We start from the raw sequence: 15,924 nt of genomic DNA on the forward strand, positions 1-15,924 counted from the left end.
ATAATGTAAGCCTCCATTTTTTGTAAGCTGTGATGTAAATCATTGTTATGTACTGTAGTGGAGATGGCGGCAAAGACACACAAAAATGTTTGTATTGACAGTATAGGAATTCTGCAAGTACACGTAACAGCTGTGGCATATGGGTCTAAACTTTTCACACAAAATTCTCACAGCTTTCACCCAAGATTCACACATTTTCTAATTGTATTCAGTTAGAAGAATGCATGGATCATGGCTTAAAATTTTGCAACTCTGAAAACATTTTATAATAGACCCTTTGTTATACAATCAATACACTGTTCTGTTCTTTGAATTTAAAGCTAGAAAATACAAAAGATAAATTGTGTATATTTAGGATTTGGTTAGCTACTTAATATATTTTTTTTAATTATAGCTGAGGCAGACCCTCCCTTGCAAAAGTTAAGGATAATTTTACCTTATGTGCAAAAAAAAAAAACACCTTCTAGTAAGGAAAAAAAAACAAAAAAAACAAAAAAAACTTTATGTCTATCATAAACAATTTGATTTTGCACAGAGGAAAAAAGGCCAAGCATGTACACCTCTCTACCGAAATTCATGACTCTGTTGGGAACATTATGATAATATAGACAAGGGATGTTTCTTTGCAAGGTGGTTGTCATCTTGCTACATGAAAAAAATACAGTGACGTCTTCCACAAATATCAAATCTTTATCACTTTGCTTTGAATATAATTGGTATTTAAATGCAGGAAGGGGGCAATAATAAAAATGTTAATCACAACATTATTGCAAAAATGTTATTCATCTAGCCAGAATTTATATTTATCACTATCAGTCTCCTAATCCTCTTCCATTGCACGTCACTTTATGAGACAGCACTGCATTATTCATGTTAATATTGTTAATACTTTGCCTAGATGCTTTGAATTAACTTTTTAGAGCAAGCTTTTTTTAAGAGAAGGGAGAATATTATTATTGTATTGGGCAATACTCCTGCATCCTGAGAAATTCTCCTGGCCGGAAGCTAAAGTGATAATCGCTATATAGCTTTATAATAAAAAATGTTTACTAAGGGATATACCTTGGGCATTCATAGTGGCAGCCCAATCCAGTTTTGAGGTGAACCCCTTACCTTATTCCCAATTTTGGTAATTATGTGACAGTTACATGTTCTGAACAAGTCTACCTTGCACTTTATATTGTTTATACCTGTTGTTGTATTTTTTGTGATGGCTTGTGACCTTTGCAGGGGTTACCCTTTATAGATATGTATGCTTCTGTTGTATTTTACTGCTCCATGAATGCTGTTTAGTTTAAATAAAGAATATGAAAAAAATGTTTACTGGCTGTGGATGTAATATGGGATTAAAGTACACTGCTCAAACAAATTAAAGGAATGCTTTTTAATCAGAGTGTAGCAACAAGTCAATTAAACTCCTGCGATATTGATCTGGTCAGTTAAGTAGCAGAGGGGGGTTGTTAATCAGTTTCAGCTGCTTTGGTGTTAATGAAATTAACAGGTGCACTAGATGGGCAACACTGAGATGACCCCAAAACAGGAATGGTTTTACAGGTGGAGGCCAATGACGTTTTTCTCCCTACTCACCTCTTCTGACTGTTTTTCCACTAGTTTTGCAGTTGGCTAGGGTCAGTGTCACTACTGGTAGCATGAGGCGATACCTGGACCCTACAGAGGTTGCACAGGCAGTCCAATTCCTCCAGGATGGCACATCAGTATGCGCTATTGCCAGGAGGTTTGCTGTGTCTCCCATGCAGTTACTCTAGGAGAGCTTGGCAGGGCCATAGAAAGTCCTTAACCCATCAGCAGGACCTGCTGTATCTGCTCCTTTGTGCAAGAAGGAACAGGATGAGCACTTCCAGAGCCCTACAAAATGACCTCCAGCAGGCCACTGGTGTGAAAGTCTCTGACCAAACAATCAGAAACAGATTTAATGGAGGTGGCCTGAGGGCCCAACATCCTCTAGTGGGCCCTGTGCTCACTGCCCAGCACCATAGAGCTCAATTGGCATTTGCCATTGATCACCAGAATTGGCAGGTCGCCACTGGCGCCCTGTGCTTTTCACAGATGAGAGCAGGTTCACCCTGAGCACATGTGACAGACGTGAAAGGGTCTGGAGAAGCCATGGAGAATGTTATGCTGCCTGTAACATCATTCAGCATGACTGTTTTTTTGGTAGGTCAGTGATGATCTGGGGAGGTATATCCAAGGAGGCACGCACTGACTTCTACAGGCTAGAAAATGGCACCCTGACTGCCATTAGCTATCGGGATGAAATCCTTGGACCCATTGTCAGACCCTACGCTGGTGCAGTGGGTCCTGGGTTCCTCCTGGTGCACGACAATGCCTGGCCTCATGTGTTGAGAGTATGCAGGCAGTTCCTGGAGGATGAAAGAATTGAGACCATTGAATGGCCCGTACGCTCACCTGACCTGAATCCAATAGAACACTTCTGGGATATCATGTTTCAGTCCATCCAACACTGAGAGGTTGCACCTCAGACTGTCCAGGAGCTCAGTGATGCCCTGGTCCAGATCTGGGAGGAAATACCCCAGGACACCATCCGTCGTCTCATTAGGAGCATGCCCCGATGTCAGGCATGCCTGAAAGCACATGGGGGCCATACAAACTACTGAGTACCATTTTGAGTTGCTGCAATGAAATTTCAGCAAAATGGACTAGCCTGCTGTATAATTTGTTCACTTTGATTTTCGAGTTGTCTTTGATTTCAGTTCTCTGTAGGTTGATCATTTTCATTTCCATCAAACGATGGGGCATACTTATGTTCTGAACACATTACCTAGTCCATATCAGTCCATATAGATGTCCAGCATTATATTTTTCCCCATTGAGATCTGATGTGTTTTCAAAGCGTTCCTTTAATTTTTTTGAGCAGTGTAGAATTACTGTCTCCCATTAAAAAAATATATGCTGTAACACTTAATTATAAGTCCACTTGCAAAATTCCACAAATACCTAATAGTAAAGTCCACCTAATGGGCCTTTCATGTAATGCTACACTGCTCCAGAACTGAAAGTAGAGTTTTCTCATGTGGGCCTTTCCTGCTTGCACTACATTTAGATAAAAAAAATGTTGCCAGGGATGTCCAATCATCAGATAGCCATATCTAGTCCTGCCCACTGCTTTCTGGTTTGACAGTATTGCCTCTCTTGCTGAAACCCTCCCAATGTGAGCTGCAGTGTCCGAGAGGGGGAGCATATGAGACAAAATTAAAGTAGGATCAGTTAGGAAGCCTTTATAAGGCTTGTGCATCACATAGTAGCAGGATTAGATTTAGAATGACATACAGGAGCCTTTAATTGTACTTTAAACCTTCTTGCTGAGAGTACACTTATACTTAGCCCCATTGAAATTAGTTTTTAATTCGTGGGGTAGCATATATGCACTGCTGTGTCTGTGCCAAGAGCGTGCTGCACAGTGTGCTCCGAGCAGAAAGACTTGGCTGTCAGTGACTAACGATCAGGAACCAAGCCTTCCTGTTCCTGATCATTAATCACTGACTGTTAAGTCTCTGTGCTGGTTGCACGCTCTTAGCACAAAGCTCTTAGCCTCTGATTAGCTATCACAGTGATCAGTCACTTCACAGCCCACCTGTATGTTGTTTTCTCCTCTTGCATGGAGAAAAAGATACATTGTATCTTTTTCTGCTTGCTAGAGGAGAAACTTGTAAACAAAGAAAACTGCGTAAAAGAAAAATAATGAAAAAATAAAGATAAAACAGATCTGGCTTTGATCTAGGACAGTGTCAGGGATAGAGTTAGAATTAAGACAGGGGCGGACTGACAACTCATGGGGCAATAGGGGATCATGGGGCCCCTGTGTCTTTGCCCAAACTCAAAAAAGCCTATGAAAAAGGTACCAGGGGCATCTAATGAGGCCCCCTACTGACCCTGGGCCCTCGTGCAGTGCCCGAGTTTCCAAATGGTCAGTCCGCCCCTGAATTAAGGTAAGGGTCAAAGGCCATGGTTAGAGTCAAAAGTCAGGGTCAATGTACATTGGGTAGGGTTAAATTTTTTTTAAATTTAGCATCAGTGTCAATATGTTTTAGGTAGAAAAAAAGGTAAAATGTGCATCATTGTTTCTGGGCCCTACTTCACAAACAACAAATATCATACACATATGTGGTATTGTTGCAATCATCGGGAGAATTTATTTTGGGAAGTTCTTTGATGGTAAGTTATGGTAATAGCAAGAACTATACAGCTAAAATAAAATATATATATATATTTTTTTATATTTTGTGCCAGTTTTCCTTTGAAAAAAAAAAATCAGGAAATAACCATTACCTTTTACCACCAAACAAAGGCAAAAACAAAAAACATACAATTCACCTCGATACACTAAGTAAATGCAGTGATATATACAATTTACTAACACATGTCAAAGTTGCAAAAATGTGTTCAGGTGTTAAGATTTGTTTTACCCTCCGTCACGAAGAGGTTAAATAACACTAAAAGAAAGTATAATAAAGTGTCTTATTTTCTGCCTATCAGGAGCTGAAGTGACGCTGTCATTTAAAAGTATTTAAAAGTAAGAACTCATCAGGCTATGGCAGTGGCTGATGAGCTAACATATGTAAGGTATATCTTGTTTGTGTATGCGTGTAAAGCCTACAAATGATAAAGTATAAGTACAGCTCAATCCTTTATTCATATTGCTAGAAATGATGAGGAATAGCACTGCTGTGTTTTCTGCAATGTAGTTTTTAAAGTCAACCTCTCTGTAATTTTACAAGTTTGCATCAATTACTTCCTGACATGTCACAATACACCAATAAAAAGGTGTTCTTAAACTCCATAACTAGGGTAAGCCATATGTCTCCAAGTCCTTCTACATCTCACCATAGATACCCTACCCAACTTATACTAATTAAGAAATGACCAAAGACCAGATTTGGAGAAAATTGTCCAACTTGGCCATTTATTAACACATAAACTAGAATAACATTCCTTAAAACAGGAAAACATATACATGAACCAATTGCCATAACATACAGGTTGCCAGTCTTGGGAGGCACTTGAGAACCAACATCAGGTTGTGTATCTGTGTTACCACTTCACGATCCCCAGCCGCAAAACACCGTCTCCGGGTAAACCCACTTTTCTGCAGATATCAACTTGTTACCACTTCCCAAATAATACCCCATTAACTGGGATCCATACTTTAGATGGGTCACTGCTATGAACTGCTCCGAAAATGTTAATGCCTTCCAGGACCCCAACAGCCAAAGGATCCAGGGTCCAAACAACAACAACAAGGCGGGAGGGCAGGAAGATTCCTACTTGTCTGCTGCTCCTAAGGATTTGCCGCTCTTGAGCCTCTTCCTCGTAAACCCCCCTCCAGCAGCGCCTCCTACTCTCTGCAACTCCCAGTCCGGTAAGAGACCACCTTTTCTGACAAACTGTATCTTTAACCCTGTCCTGCCTTGTATCCCCTGTCCCCCTTGTCATGTAGCCGTTGCCTATTTTGTTTTTTTTTTTGCTTTGGGCTTATCTGGACAGTGACTTTGCTGAGTTCTGTCATCAGTCTTCTGCAAGCAGTAGTAGGCATTTCCTCAGTCTCCTCTTCCCCAGTGATCACTCAGACAATGAAATAGTAAGGGTTTTTGTTGCCTGGCTTTTGCTCACTTCAAAACTTCTTCACCCCCTAAACAAATCTATAAAACTACAACAGCGAGCAGGTAGGTAGCGAGAAGGAGGTCAACTGCAGGCCAAATGCACCTGCAATAAATTCTGCATAATCTTAGACACATCTCCAACTGATATCAAAAGCCCAGTTGACCCCAGTTGACTGACTGAAGTCACTAGGTGAGAGGCAACAGCAGGGGGCTGATCTGTGTCAGAGTAAAAGAGTACCTGTCACTCCCTCGGTACCTTCACATATAGTTCTTGCTAGTCTCCTTGTGATAGAAATGAAATTAGGCTAAACAATTTAAGACTGTATTGAAAATTAGGACACACATACATGCAGTATGCTTACTACAGAAGGTGTTTTAGGCATCCCCAGGCCCAATGAGATAAAGGAATAATTTTAAGATCAGGTTTAAATCTAAAGCGATGAACTATAAAAATGATTTAATGTGTCACTTACTTACATTTTTGAGTATCATAGTTTCTTGGCCTTTTGCAAATGTATGCATTTTTGAAACTGCTAATATCTGGGTTTGCAAAAATACTTGATGCACACAAAATGGATTTATATAATTTGTGGTTCTTGATTATTATAGTTATATGAAAAAGTTTGGTCTGAAGTTCAGCTTTAAGGTATGTAATATATGTATAAAAATAGCAAAAAATCAGACCTTTAAAGTGTCAGTAGAACAGTAAATATTTAATTACAGGTCTGTACAGCAATGGTCTCATATTGCTTATACAACAGGAACCTCAATGACCGATAGGTTTAAAAGCCACATGAGGGTTGGAATATAATCTAACATATCTGGCCACTGAAGCGTATGATTTAGTGTTTCACTTTTTATTGCCCAGCACAAAGCAAGCATTTTTCTCCCAAAGCAAGGGTTACTGTAAGACATTTATTACCTTCCGTATACTCCATAGGATGACAAATGTCTGCCTGAGTAACTGCATTGCAGAGGATCACCAACATCTGTGGCCTACAATTACTGATAAAATAATATTTCTATCTATTTGGCAATGTGATTACCCTGATGTTACATTTGAACTGTTTATGGTTTAATGCAGTCAAGCTTTTAACTTGCACTAAGCGAAAGGCAAACATTTTTTATAAGGCAAAAAGAAATACAGCAGACCGTTACCATTGCCAGATTTCTCAGAGAATCAAAAGAGCTTTGGAATGATACACAAAGTCATTATCTACATGAATGCCTTTGGAAAGCAGCAATGTTAACTTCTATTTTGACACACCCCGAAAATCACTTACCTAGTCACAAGGCACATGGCGCTTGGCCGACAAGTGAACAGTTGAGTTTGGCTTTGACATACATTATTTGATATAGAGTCAGAAAGTATCAGGTTGTTTATGCTATGGCCATTGTCAGGGACTGTAGAAATTAGCTTTGAATTAACGCTATCACAGTCCTTGGCAGTACTTACTTGGGTTGACATTTTATTTATTTTGACTCATAAATTAAAAGCAATGCCCTTTTACAGGATGGAGTTGGGGTCGAAGGGAGGGGGTGGTAAGATTCAAAGGTCCATTTTCCATTAAAAGCCCCAAAATTAGGCATGAAACAAAAAAAAAAAATAAAAGAGGGTGCAATTGCCTAGTGCAATATTTTAGGACTATATTATTGTAGAGGAATAGTAACGCCAATATACTCACAAAAATGAACAGCTAAAAGCATAAAATCAATTCAGTCCAGGTGAGCAAACAGTGCCCATCTGCTGAGCTTTGATGATGGGGGCACTGTCCTTGAAACACAGGAGGTCTGCCACTCGGGCAAGGCGGAGAGAGTGACATCACCACCCCACCTCTCCATCTCATCCAACCAGAACACGCTTTTCATTCATTCAGAAAATGAAAGCTTTCTTTGAATGGTGCCAGCGCAGAGTGGCCAATCTCCTGTGTTCAGAATGCAGCAGGGCAGCCGCTCGACACAGGATCCAGAAACAAGTGGAGATCACTGGATTAGCAGTATCATCTTTAGTGATTTCCATCTCCCATGATAATCGGTATAAACTAAATACATAGTTCCATTGGTCCAAGATGGGTCAGTGTAACTATGTATAAAATTCTTCTTTAAGACTCCCTTCAATGTTAGCTACAAAACTGAAGGCCTAGGCACTTTGTGAATTGATCTCTGCTAAATATGAAGAAAGTATAGATGGGCTGTTGTTTGCAGCAGAGAAGGCGCTCATGGTTCTGGTCCTTCAGACATGTGGCTAGCAACGAAAGTTGCCTGCAATAGCTTTTTCTCCAGGGAAGGTATTTCACTCTTGACTCTTTTTTAGCAATTCTAGCAAGATTGTTAACATAGCTCCTGGAAACATTTGACATCATGTCCACCTTAGTATCCTTTAACCAGTCATTAGCTCCATTTGTCAAAAAGCAATGACAGTTTAAATCATTTAATAGTAGTTTCCATTTCTATAAAAAAAAAATACAGCCAAACTATGTAAAGCTGGGGTCCCTTATCTAGCCACCTTCCATCTATTTCTATATCATTGTTATTTCTTTTGGCAGGAAAAAAAGAAAATGGAAAGCAGAGCACAGATACTTTGAGTGGAACTTCTAAGTCTTTCTTCCTAGATGAGGAAGAATTGAAGGTACAACTCACCCTCGTTGTTCAGAGAAAGATGTAGTCTGCCTTCTGCTGCATCCGATTCCTATAAACAGCTGGCAAGAAAAGAAAAAAAATGCAAATCATATTATTTGAAGAATGAAATAAGCAGCCCATTCTATTTTAAGACTCAGAATAGAAATCTTTAATGTCTTCATCAAATTGAAATGAACTGGAACATAGACTGACATGGAATGAATCATCTTCGCCCAAATAAGTACTGGAGCTAGAAGAAGAGCTAATGCTCTGTGAGTTACCCGGGAAGTACAGTATGTCATTGTTCTGAAGAGAGGGTATGTTAATTGAAAATCTCTAAATGAAATCAAAATAATTTAATCTGAGAGAGCAAAAGAGTCATGTTGGCTTTTGCTTGGATCTGTGTAGCTGAAGCTTTTCGTTTATTTTTCTCCAGCTCCTCCATTTTTCTTTTCTTCATTATACATTAATTAAATTTTTTGTTTGTCTGTACTTATTTTGTGTAATATTTATTTTTTTGCAAATTTACATTGTTCTTAATTTAATGTGTAACAAAAACAGAAAAGAGCATGAAACACAAGTTACTTATAAATCAATGATCACTTGTATTAGTTTTACTTATTGTTTGATTATACTGTACTCTACATATTTATAAAGATTACTCTGAAAAAATGTGCAGGCAGTTCTTTAAAACCACAAACCACTTACAAGTACAGCAATGATGTGTAATCACAGTAATCTCTCTTTTATGGTCAGTTTCCGAAAGTATATGATGCCATATCTCCTTTGCACTGACATATGAATACATCAATTGTGTGACATCCCGGGGCTGTCAGCTGAAGCATTGTACTATATATATATATATATATATATATATATACACGCACACACTATATTGTCAAAAGTATTGGGACACCCATCCAAATCATTGGATTCAGGTATTTCAGTCACCTCCATGGCCACAGGTGTATAAAACCAAGCACCTAGGCATGCAGACTGCTTCTACAAACATTTGTGAAAGAATGGGCCACTCTCAGGAGCTCAGTGACTCCAAGTGTGGTACCGTGATAGGTTGCCACCTGTGCAATAAGTCCATCTGTGAAATTTCCTTGCTACTAAATATTCCACGGTCAACTGTTAGAGGTATTATAACAAAGTGAAAGCAACTGGGAACAGCAGCAACTCTGCCATGAAGTGGTAGGCCATGTAAAATGACAGAACGGGGTCAGCACATGCTGAAGCGCACAATGTGCAGAAGTCGGTAACTGTCTGCAATAGCTAAAGAACTCCAAACTTCATCTGGCCTTCAGATTAGTATAACAACAGTGCATAGAAAGCTTCATGGAATGGGTTTCCATGGCCGAGCAGCTGCATCCAAGCCTTATATCACCAAGTCCAATGCACAGCGTTGGATACAGTGGTGTAAAGCACACTGCCACTGGACTCTAGAGCAGTGGAGACATGTTCTCTGGAGTGACAAATCATACTTCTCTGGCAATTTGATGGACGTGTTCGGATTTGGCGGTTGTCAGGAGAACGGTACTTGCCTGGCTGCATTGTGCCAAGTGTAAAGTTTGGTGGAGGTGGATTATGGTGTGGGGTTGTTTTTCAGGGGTTGGGCTTGGCCTTTTAGTTCCAGTGAAGGGAACTCTAAAAAGTGTCAGCATACCAAGACATTTTGGACAATTTCATGCTCTCAACTTTGTAGAAACAGTTTGGGGATGGCACCTTAATGTTCCAACATGACTGCGTACCAGTGTACAAAGCAAGGTCCATAAAGACATGGATGAGTGAGTTTGGGGTGGAGGAACTTGACTGGCATGCACAAAATCCTGACCTCAACCTGATAGAACACCTTTGGGATGAATTAGAGCAGAGACTGCAAACCAGGCCTTCTCATCCAACATCAGTGCCTGACGTCACAAATGCACTTCTGGAAGAATGGTCAAATATTTGCATAGACACGCTCTTAAACCTTGTGGACAGCTTTCCCAGAAGAGCTGAAGCTGGTATAGCTGCAAAGGGAGGGCTAAATTAATATTGAACCCTATGGACTAAGACTGGGATGCAATTAAAGTTCATGTGCATGTAAAGGCAGGCGTCCCAATACTTTTGGAGATATAGTATATATATTAGTATATATATATATATATATATATATATATATATATATCTATTTGGTGGATCATTAGCTCAGGTCGTGGCTGAGTTCATAGCAAGTCCATGCCAGTCCACACAATGTGAGGTTGTCCATGGTTTTCCCGCACCAGAGATTTGAAAAAGCTAGCCACCTGCTCTTGTGAGATCACCTTAGGCCCAACTGTCTGGTTATATTTGCTTAGTCAGCCTTTTGTCACAGCCCCTTGCTGCTCAGACCCACTCCTGGCTTCTAGATAGGGTTCTCTAAGCACCCTGGGTTCTCTTACACTCTTTAGACTTACATCCCCCCTCCAGTCCCCTGGACTGGTTAGTTGCCTCAGCTCTCAGTCTTCTGCTGACTTGCTTAGGTGCCAACTCTCCCGGTCCTGTGGGTAAGGGAATCTCTCCAACATGGAGTCTCATCCCCCTAGCACAGTGGTCGGCAAGCCGCGGCTCGCGAGCCACATGCGGCTCTTTACACATTTTAATGCGGCTCTTCTGTGTGCCGGGCGCTCGCTCCCCTCCCCTCCCCTCCCTCCTCTCCCTCCTCTCGGGCGGCCGCTCCCCTCCCCTCCCTCCTCTCGGGTGGCCGCTCCCCTCCCCTCCCCTCCCTCCTCTCGGGTGGCCGAGGACTCTGCAGCTAGCCCAGCAATGATTGGCCAGTCTCGCTGCCACTCACATCCTGATAGCTAGTGATTGGCTGTCAGGATGTGTGTAGGCGGGGCAGCGTGACGAACGTGAGGGGAGCTCGGCTCCTCTCACAGTCCGCCCTGAAGACCGGAACGGCGCGGGGAGCACGGCGAGAGGAACGCGCGGAGAAAGGTAAGTGAATTGACACAGGAGGGACTTGACTTACTACTTGCTACTTACTTACTACTACTATATGAGGGATGAATTAATATGGGGGATGAATTACTATGGGGGATGAATTACTATATGGGGGATGAATTACTATGGGGGATGCATTACTATATGGGGGATGAATTACTATATGGGGGATGTATTACTATGGGGGATGAATTACTATATGGGGGAGGAATTACTATGGGGGATGAATTACTATGGGGGATGAATTACTATGGGGGATGAATTACTATATGGGGGATGAATTACTATATGGGGGATGAATTACTATGGGGGATGAATTACTATATGGGGGATGAATTACTATGGGGGATGAATTACTATGGGGGATGAATTACTATGGGGGATGAATTACTATATGGGGGGTGAATTAATATGGGGGATGAATTACTATAGGGGGGATGAATTACTATATGGGGGATGAATTACTATAAAAACTTATTGAAACTAAAAACAGTGTACCATCCTATGTATTTTCAGTTTTAAAAATGTGGCTCTCAAAATAAATTTCAATCGTGGTTTTGGCGAGATTTGGCTCAGTTGAAAAAAAAGGTTGCCCACCACTGCCCTAGCAGATCACCTCTCCTGCCTGGAGCACACACCTTTCTCCACACAAAGGCCGAGAGCCGTGAACATTCATCAAGTTTAGCTTATAATGACCCTACACAACTGTGTACTCGCACAGCCTGCAGGCCTCCAGCGAAACCTGGACACGGGATTGAAGGTTCCATCCCACCCAAGCTACTTTGGAACCTTCACGCTCAGGCCCCAATATGGGATTACAATATCCATAGAAATGTAAACTTTCTCTGCTCACAATAAACACGTCTGAGCTTCTCAAACTGTAACTTTGAGAATTCTGTATCATTACTACATCCATTTTCACTGTACACAGTAGATAGATAGATAGATAGCTCCATTGAAGCATTAAAACGCTGCTGCTTTGATTTACCTTAGCTGCAAGACCTGTGAGTGTATCTATACCTGTTTTTGATTTGTCTTAAAAAAATTATTTCTTTTTTTTTAATCAGATAAATAAAAAATATAGAACATAAATTTATTGTTTGTATTCTTTTATCCAAGCAGCATGTGGAGTTCTGCGCACATTTTTTTTCCAGGCTTTTCTATGCCTGTTGCTTACAGACCTCAATAGCTTTATATAGAATGCAGAGGCGTCCCTAGGGTTGGTGTCACCCGGTGAGGTAACACTTGGTGATTCCCCCTCTGACGATCCCCGCATAATGGACTCCGATCCATTATGCTCAATCCGCAGATCTGATCCATCCTGCAGGGATCGTCGGCTTTCTTTACAACTTACCTTTTCTTGGAGCGGGTCAGGTGTCAACCCGTATAGGTTGCATGCCGACGATCCCCGCAGGATCGTCAGCATGCAACCTATACTGGGTGACACCGGACCCGCTTCAAGAAAAGGTAAGTTGTAAAGAAAGCTGATGATCCCCGCAGGATGGATTGGATCCATCCTGCAGGGATCGTCGGCTTGCTTTACAACTCACCTTTTTGTGGAGCGGGTCCAGTGTCACCCCGTGCGGTCGGTGTCACCCGGTGCGGACCGCACCTGCCTCGGAACGCCACTGCTAGAATCTATACACATGAATGATCAGAACAGTGACTCCTCCCCCTTCTGCCTATTAATTTGGCTTTTTACAGTGTTTCAGAGAGAGGGAGAGAGTGTGAATGTGAACATCTTCAGCTATGCTCTTTTCTTTAAAAAACCCATATTACCCCATGAATCCTGTGTCATGGGTGGCTCACGTTTTAAATGATTATTTGTTTAAAAAATGTAAATCATCCATAACTTTATGGCCACCCCTCTAATATTGAGTAGTTTTACTTTTTTCACCAAAACACCCCCATTGACCACCAAAACAGCTCTAACCCGTAGAGGCATAGATGCCACTACTGTTGATCCCTGAAGGTATACTGTAATATGTGGCAACAAACCATCAATAGCAGATACTTTAAGCCCTGTGAGTTGTGAGGTGGGGCCTTCATGAATCAGACTTTTGTTTCCAGCACATCCCACAGATGCTCAATTTGATAGAAATCTAGAGAATTTGGAGGCCAAGTGAACACCTCAAACTCATGTACCTCAAAACATTCTTGAACCATTGTTATAGTGTGGCAGGGTGCATTATCCTTCTGAAAAGTCAGATAGAAGATAGCTACCTCTATCTGGATAGGTTAGCAAATGAATATAGTGTTGTGTACTCCCCCACCAATATCGTCATTTGCTTTCCTCTGCAGATGGAGGTAGCTATCTTTATTTAGGAATCATCCAAAGTCAGCATCTACTTCTTGGGCAGAGATGTTCGCTCAGATGAGCCAAATGAAACGATCACATTAATTTCTGGTGCCTGTGCAGTGCATAGTTATATTTTCACATGTCTGACTCAGTTCAGCCCACTGCAGTAGCCTCTCACCTTTTAACTTGCTACAAAGTTTTAAATGCTGTGGACTGATTATGGAGACTGGGGAAATGTTTTCTCCTGCTTGCAGCAGACTAATGACGTTATTTCAAAATATTATAAGATAGGCCCCATAAATTGACTGGATTTGAATGACTGCTTAAAGGAAGAGTTCATCTTTTTTTTCTAAATTCCAGCCCCCCTATGTACCAATATAGCATATTGGTCAACTCCTTCCTGTGTCATGACATAAAGGTTCTCCTGGAAGTAAGGCAGAAGTAATGGAAAAGCTTTTTTGGATAGCCATCTTGGCACTGACATAAAAGTGGGTAGAAAAAATGGAAAGCTTTTGAGATTAATGTAGATTAAGTAAATTAATGCTATATTGGTACATAGGGGAGCTGGAATTTAGAAAAAAAAGGGTGATCAAAGGGGAACTCATCCTTGAATATTGATAAAAGGTAGGGTTTTTTTATGTATACTCTTGCTGTAAATTGTGACATGTGAGGAATTTATTCATGCAGACTTTTAAAATGACTGAAGGGTCCACTTCCATCTGACTGATGTGTTCCCTTATTTACGCTTGTAGAAGTCTTCCAATATCCATTATGTCAAGCTGTAAATGTTCAGGATTTGAATGCTGCCATAGGGGAGCTGTAGACAATTACCTTAACATACCTATTGCTGTTTACAGAATGTCCTTATTGACTGTATACCTCAGTTCCCTTTTAAAACGGGAAACGTGAATATTTCCTACTAGATACAGCTGACAGTTCAAGAACCTTTACAATAATATGAATACTTTACATAAAACCCTACATTTATGAACATCTTTGTTTCATAATTATTACATATTAGAAAGCAAGAACATTTTCAATGTTTTTTTTTTAAGACATAGCATAAAAGTTGATGGATGTCTGGTAGGTTCTCTGGCCATTTTTGAAACCCTTTTGATCTGTGTTCTAGAACAGTAAAAATACACTGCTCAAAAAAATGAAAGAAACACTTTTTAATCAGAGTATAGCATCAAGACAGTTAAACTCCTGGGATATTGATCTGGTCAGTTAAGTAGCAGAGGGAGTTGTTAATCAGTTTCAGCTGGTTTGGTGTTAATGAAATTAACAACAGGTGCACTAGATGGGCAACAATGAGACAACCCCCAAAACAGGAATGGTTTTACAGGTGGAGGGCACTGACATTTTTTCCCTACTCGTCTTTTCTGACTGTTTTTCACTAGTTTTGCATTTGGCCAGTGTCAGTGTCACTACTGGTAATATGAACGATACGTGGACCTTACAGAGGTTGCACAGGCAGTCCAACTCCTCCAGGATAGCACATCAATATGTGCCATTGCCAGAAGGTTTGCTGCATCTCCCAGGCAGTTACTCTAGGAGAGCTGGGCAGGGCCGTAGAAAGTCCTTAACCCATCAGCAGGAACAGTATCTGCTCCTTTGTACAAGGAGGAACAGGATGAGCACTACAAAATGACCTCCAGCAGGCCACTGGTGTGAATGTCTCTGACCAGATAATCAGAAACAGACTTCATGAGGGTGGCTTGAGGGCCCGACATCCTCTAGTGGGCCCTGTGCTCACTGCCCAGCACCATAGAGCTCAATGGGCATTCTGAACACCAGAATTGGCAGATCCGCCACTGACACCCTGTGCTTTTCATAGATGAGGGTTCACCCTGAGCACATGTGACAGACTTGAAAGGGTCTGGAGAAGCCGTGGAGAATGTTATGCTGCCTGTAACATCGTTCAGCATGAATGTTTTGGTGGTGGGTCAGTGGGGAGGCGTTTCCATAGAGGGATGCACAAACCTCTACAGGCTAGACAATGGCACCCTGACTGCTATTAGGTATCGGGATGAAATCTTTGGACCCATTGTCAGAACCTACGCTGGTGCAGTGGGTCCTGGGTTCCTCCTGGTGCACGGCAATGACCGGCCTCACGTGGCAACATTATGCAGGCAGTTCCTGGAGGATGAAGGAATTGATATCACTGAATGGCCCCCATACTCGCCTGACCTAAATCCAATAGAAAACTCCTCTGGGATATCATGTTTCAGTCCATCCAGATTGCATCTCAGACTGTCCATGAGCTCAGTGATGCTCTGGTTCAGATCTGGGAGGAAATATCCCAGGACACCACCCATCGTCTCATTAGGAGCATACCCCGATGTTGTCAGGCATGCATGCAAACACATGGGGGCCATACAAACTACTGAGTACCATTTT

This window comes from Staurois parvus, unplaced genomic scaffold (genome assembly GCF_062004578.1).
Source record: "Staurois parvus isolate SC_StPar_1 unplaced genomic scaffold, SC_StPar_1.0 ptg000401l, whole genome shotgun sequence".
NCBI classification, from domain to species: Eukaryota; Metazoa; Chordata; class Amphibia; order Anura; family Ranidae; genus Staurois; species Staurois parvus.